The sequence below is a fragment of the Piliocolobus tephrosceles genome, unplaced genomic scaffold, assembly GCF_002776525.5.
Source record: "Piliocolobus tephrosceles isolate RC106 unplaced genomic scaffold, ASM277652v3 unscaffolded_1134, whole genome shotgun sequence".
Lineage (NCBI taxonomy): Eukaryota > Metazoa > Chordata > Mammalia > Primates > Cercopithecidae > Piliocolobus > Piliocolobus tephrosceles.
The window spans coordinates 3,187-9,606 of NW_022292466.1; the positions used below are offsets into that span (position 1 = coordinate 3,187).

General features: G+C 44.5%; 1 non-coding gene across 1 annotated transcript; it reads left to right on the forward strand.

The window, feature by feature from the left end:
- Positions 1-4,588: 4,588 nt before the first annotated feature.
- Positions 4,589-4,695, forward strand: LOC111533233. Its single transcript, XR_002728799.2, has one exon. It is a non-coding gene; the product is annotated as a U6 spliceosomal RNA (small nuclear RNA).
- Positions 4,696-6,420: the final 1,725 nt, after the last annotated feature.

Sequence of the window (6,420 nt, forward strand, 5' to 3'; positions counted from 1 at the left end):
ATGTCCTTTCCTAACAAAGTCTCCATTGATCAAAACTTTAGTCGAACTCCTCTGAGTCCCTTCTGACTAGGCCTCACACTGGACTTCCCTCTCTGTCCTTGTGGAATCCAGTTTGAGCAAGAATCTTGTCAATTTAGTGAAAACCCCCTACCCTCGATATCTGACCACCCTCACTATCTTCTTACCCTGTCCTGCTTTCAGCAAGAATTTTGTCGAGTTGTTCTAACAAGGATTTCACTAACAGTCCAGGTGCAGTGGCTCACACCTGTAATCCCAGCACTTTGGGAGGGCCAGGTGGGCAGATCACTTGAAGTCATGAGTTCAAGACCAGCGTGGCCAACATGGAGAAATACCTTCTCTATCAAAAAACACAAAAATTAGCCAAGCTTGATGGTGTGCACCTCTAATCCCAACTACTTGGGAGACTGAGGCAGGAGAATCATTTGAACCCAGGAAGCAGAGGTTGCAGTGAGCCGAGATAGCCCCACTGCTCTCCAGCTTGGGTGACAGAGCGAGACCCTGTCTCAAAAAGAAAGAAAGAAAAAAGAATCCCGCTTACCCCGATGTTTCCTCTTAGTAACTTTCCTTGTTGGACAAGAGGGGAATTGAGTCCCCTCCCTCCCCCACTGCCAGACCCCATTGCAGTAGTCCCTATACCTATCACCATGGTCCACCTGAATACAGCCTTCCTGGTACCATGTTTAGCAAGTGTCACAAGTCGCTTTTTCTTTAACATTCCCTGCCTCATCTCCTTTCTCTCTTTTATTTTTTTTGAAATGGAGTCTCACTCTGTCGCCAGGCTGGAGTGCGGTGGTGCCGTCTCGGCTCACTGCAAGCTCCACCTCCCGGGTTCAAGTGATTTCCCTGCCTCAGCCTCCTGAGTAGCTGGGACTACAGGCACGTGGCACCACGGCCAGCTAATTTTCGTATTTTTTAGTAGAGATGGAGTTTCACCATGTTGGCCATTTCACCAGAATGGTCTCGATCTCTGGACCTCATCCACCCACCTTGGCCTCCCAAAGTGCTGGGGTTAGAGACATGAGCCACCGCGCCTGGTCTTGTCTACTTTTCTTTAACATCCCCTGCCCCTCACCTCCTTTGAGTCAACATAGTTGTTTAGCAAAGCCTCACATTTCCTTTTGATAACTAGAAAGAAGTGTCTCCAGGTTCGTTTGTTTGCTTGCTGGGTAAGGGGCAGAAAGGTGCTGTAGAAGAGGAAATGGTCCTAATAAAGATAATCCAGATAGGAAATATCTTCCTGTGGAAGGAGCTGATCATCTTGTCCCATGAGCCCAGGGCCCACCTGACAGAGAGCCACGTCTCAGAGCCCCGTTGTGGAGTGGACAGAGATCACAGTAAAAACTACCCACATCCCACACCCAGGGAGGTGTGTGTGTTGGAGGATCATGGAAAGAACACTAGACATGGAGTCTGGGCCATCTGAAGAGTATTAACCGTGTGACCTGAGGCAGAGCAGTCCTCCCCTTACAAATGGCAGCCACCATGCTTGCCTTGCTCCAAAGTTGGTGGCACTGGGATGCAGAAATTCCCTGTTTGAAGATGTTATGGCCCCAACCTTTAACCCCACAGTGGAGGTTTCAGGAAGGGGCAGAGTTTGGACATCCCATAGGTTCATAGGTTTCATAGATCATATTTTTCCAGTTTGGTCTCGAACTCCTGGTCTCAAGCAATCCTCCCATCTTGGCCTCCTAAAGTGCTGGGATTATAACCGTGAGCCACTGTACCTGGCTGAGATTTTGGTGATTATGTAGAGATTATGTATAACATTTATCAACAGGTCTGTGGACATGTTTTCATTTCTCTTGGGTGAATACCCAGGTGTGGATTGGAGGTCTTCTTTTTAAAATGATTGTACCACTTTGCAATTGCACCATCAATGTATGAGAATTCCAGTTCAGCATTTCATATTATCAGTATGTTATTATTTTGTTTATTTATTTTTTTTGAGATGGAATTTCACTCTTGTTGCCCAGACTGGAGTGCAATGGAGCAACCTCTGCTCACTGCAACCTTTGTCTCCCTGGTTCAAGAGATTTTCCTACCTCAGCCTCTGGAATAGTTGGGATTACAGGTGACCATCATAATGCCCAGCTAATTTTTTGTGTTTTTAATAGAAACAGAGTTTCTCCATGTTGGCCAAGCTGGTTTTGAACTCCTGACCTCAGATGATCCAACCACCTCATCCTCCCAAAGTGCTGGGATTACAGGTGTGAGCCACTGCTTCCAGCCTATTTTATTATTTTTGGCTGGGCTAATAGTTGGATAGTGGTAGTTCATTCTGACTTTAACTTGTATTTCCCTAATGACTAGTTAATTGAGCATCTTTTCATGTGTGCTTATTTGCCATGTCTGGATCTTCTTTTTCTTTTTTTGAGATAGAGTATCACCCTTGTCGCCCAGGCTAGAGTGCAGTGGTGTGATCTTGGCTCACTGCAACCTCTGCCTCCCGGGTTCAAGTGATCTTCCTCCTTCAGCCTTCTGAGTAGCTGGGATTTCGGGTCCCTGCCACTAAGCCCAGCAAATTTTTGTATTTTTAGTAGAGATGGGGTTTCACCATGTTGGCCAGGTTTGTCTTGAACTCCTGACCTCAGGTGATCCACCGCACTCGGCCTCCCAAAGCACTGGGATTATGGGCATGAGCCACCATGCCTGGCCTGCGTCTTTTTTAATAAGTGTCTGTCAAAATGTTTTGTCTATGAAAAAAGTTTTTTTTGTTATTAAATTGTAGGAATTCTTCATGTATTTTAGATACAGGTCCTTTGTTAGATATGCGTTTTGCAAATGTTTTTTTCCCAGACTATGCCTTGTCTTTTTTTTTTTTTTTAATATTTATTTATTTATTTATTTATTTATTTGTTTGTTTGTTTTTGAGATGGAGTCTCACTCTGTCACCCAGGCTGGAGTGCAGTGGTAAGATCTTTCCTCACTGCAACCTCCACCTTTTGCTTTCAATTGATTCTCCTGCCTCAGCCTCCCAAGTAGCTGAGACTACAGGTATGCACCACCACACCTGGCTAATTTTTGTATTTTTAGTAGAGACAGGGCTTTGACATGTTGGCTAGGTTGGTCTCGAACTCCTGACTTCAAGTGATCCACCCTCCTTGGCCTCCCAGAGTGCTGGGATTATAGGTGTGAGCCACAGTGCCTGGCCAGCTTGTCTTTTTAATTTCTTACTAGTGTCTCTTGAAGAATAAGCATTTTAATTCTTTTTTCTTCAAGACAGAGTCTTGCTCTACCACCCAGGCTGAAGTGCAGTGGTGTGATCATGGCTCACTGCAGCCTCAACCTCCCAAGGCTCAGATGATCCAAGTAGCTGGGACTACAGGTGTGCACCATAACACCTGGCTAATTTTTTTATTTTTATTTTTATTTTTATTTTTTAAGAAGGAGTTTCACTCTTGTTGCCCAGGCTGGAGTGCAATGGCGAGATCTTGGCCCACTGCAACCTCCACCGCCCAGGTTCAAGTGATTTTCCTGGCTCAGCCTCCTGAGTATCTGGGATTACAGGTGCTTGCCACCATGCCTGGCTAATTTTTGTATTTTTAGTTGAGACGGGGTTTTACCATCTTGGCTAGGTTGGTCTCGAACTCCTAACCTCAGGTCATCCACCTGCCTCGGCCTTCCAAAGTTCTGGGATTATAGGTGTGAGCCACCGCACCCAGCCCCAATTTTTGTATTTTTAGTAGTGATGGGATTTCACCACGTTGCCCAGGCTGGTCTCAAACTCCTGGGCTCAAGTGATCCTTCCACTACAGCCTCCCAGAGTGCTGGGATTACAAGCGTGAGCCACTAGGCCCACCCCTACTTTGAGATTTAACATTTAAATCTATGATGCATTTTATGTAAATTTTTGTATGTGGTACAAGTTATGGATTGAAGTTTTTATTATTATTATTATTTGAGACGGAGTCTTGCTGTGTCACCCAGGCTGGAGTGCAGTGGTGTGGTCTCAGCTCACTGCAACCTCTGCCTCCTGGGTTGAAGCGATTCTCCTGCCTCAACCTCCTGAATAGCTGGGAGTACAGGCGTGTGCCACCATACCTGGCCAATTGTTCTTTTTTTTTTTTTTTTTTTTTTTGTATTTTTAGTAGGCATGGGATTTCACCATGTTGGCCAGGCTAGTCTTGAACTCCTGACCTCAGTTGATCCACCTGCCCCAGCCCCCCAAAGTGCTGGGATTACAGATATGAGCTACCACTGCTGGACAGAGGTTGATTATTATTATTATTTTTTCCATATGGATGTCCAATTCTTCAGGAACTCCCTTGTTGAAAAGACTGTCCTTTCTCCATTGGATAACTCTGGCTTTTTATCAAATAGCAATTGACCACATGTGTGGGTGTATTTCTAGACTGTTCTTTTTTCTTGATCAGTATACCTATGCTTTCACCAGTACTACAGTGTTTTCATTGCTGTAGCTGTTTAGAAATCGGATATTCTGAGTCCTTCAAGTTTGTTTCTTCTTATTTGGTTATTATTTGTCCTTTGCTTTTTCCATGTAAACTTTAGAATCAACTTGTCCATTTCTAAAAAAAATTCTGCTTAGATTTTTATTAGGGTAGTGCTAGTGCTTGCTTTGGCAGCACATATACTAAAATTCAAATGATATAGAGAAGATTAGTGTGGCCCCTGTGCAAGGATGACATACAAATTCATGAAGGGTTCCAGTTAAAAAGAAAAGGATTATGTTAAATCTAGAGATTAATTTTGGGAGAATTCACAACTTAACAATCAATATTGGGTCTCCTGAGCTATGGAGGCGGTGTATGTCTCTAGTAAATCTTTGTTTCTAATTCTTTTCCAAATGTACATTTTTACCTTTAAGTTCCTGAGTCTTTGAACACCTTCTGTAAAACAAAATGCCTTCCAGATAGCAAGGAATAAGCAATGAGGGGCTTGAAAAAGCCAGAAAATGGGAATCTCAGTAGACATATTTAAATTCTGCAGAGGCACAGTGGCACTGAAGATCAAAAAGGAACAAATCCCTTGAGGAGAATTAGAACATCTGTATCAACTGAGGGGAAAAAATATTTTGAACAGCAACAAAAGATGACCCCAGTCCAGAATAACTTTAAAGAGCATCAGCAGACACATGTTATTATGGTGGCTTGGGATGTGGGGGAGTTTGTTTTGTTGGGTTGGGGGTGGATTTGGGGATTGGAAAGAAGTTTTTTTCTTTTGTTTTTGTTTTGAGATCACTGTGTTGCCTAAGCTAGAGTGCAGTGGTGTGATCTCAGCTCGCTGCAACTTCCACCTCCCGGCTTCAATAGATTCTCCTACCTCAGCCTCCCGAGTAGCTGAGACCATAGGCGTGCACCGCCATGCCCAGCTAATTTTTGTATTTTTAGTAGAGATGGGATTTCACAATGTTGGCCGGGCTTGTCTCGAATCCCTGATCTTAAGTGATCCACCTGCCTTGGCCTCCCAAAGTGCTGGGAGTCACTGGACCCGACTGGAAGGTAGAAGTATTTTTTTCTTTTGAGATGGAGTTTGACTCTTGTTGAAAATACATCCCTATAATTCATGATGCATACTTCTGAATTGAACCCTGATTATGTCAGGACATATGTTTGATCTTGGATAACGCATTCAACCTCCTCGACACTGAATTTTCTCAACTGAAAAATGTTTTAAAGATGTTCCTCACCAGGTTGCATGAAGCACATCTGTGTGTGTTAAGGCACTTCCCGTAGCATCTGTGACACAGAACAGTGACAACCTTGCTTTTTGTCATCCCTGCACACAGACCCACAGTAGTGTATTGCATTTTTTATTTTAATATAAAAGTCTTTGAAAATGTCCCACTGCTTCCTCAGTAACTGTCAAAAGGGGCATCCTTCGAAAGTAGAATTCTGGAGAATGTCTTCAAAAGACACAAAATTCTGGCAATGGGCACATTTCCCCCTCCTGCCTTGCTCTTCTGGATGGATCCATTCTCTCCCACAGCATAGTCATTTTCTTCCACTCCACTGTAGAAATTGTCCTTCTAGTGACAAAAGTGACATGAATGATATGCGGAAATTTCTTTCCAAGCCTGCTTGGAGAAGCTTCCTCTGCCTGCTTCTCTTTGGCCACCTCCTGCCAGTGTAAGAGCAGAGGGCCTCCAGGGCTGCTCTGTCACCCCCAACAGCATGGACCTCACTGCAGTCACTCTGGAAGCTTCCCTCTAAAGGAAGCTTGTGCAGGAAACATCATGCACCGAGCAGCATGGGACAGGGGCTGGCCAGCTGGGCAGGGTTCACACTCCTGACACCCAGACTCCAGGATACTCCTCTGTCCCCATCTGGGGCAGATCCCTGCCCTAGAAGTTCTCCCTCTCATTTCCAGCAAATGCATGGAGCCCCAGAATTCTATGTGGCAAGCTAGGAAGAGGGAGAGCTGAAATGAGGATGTAATCAC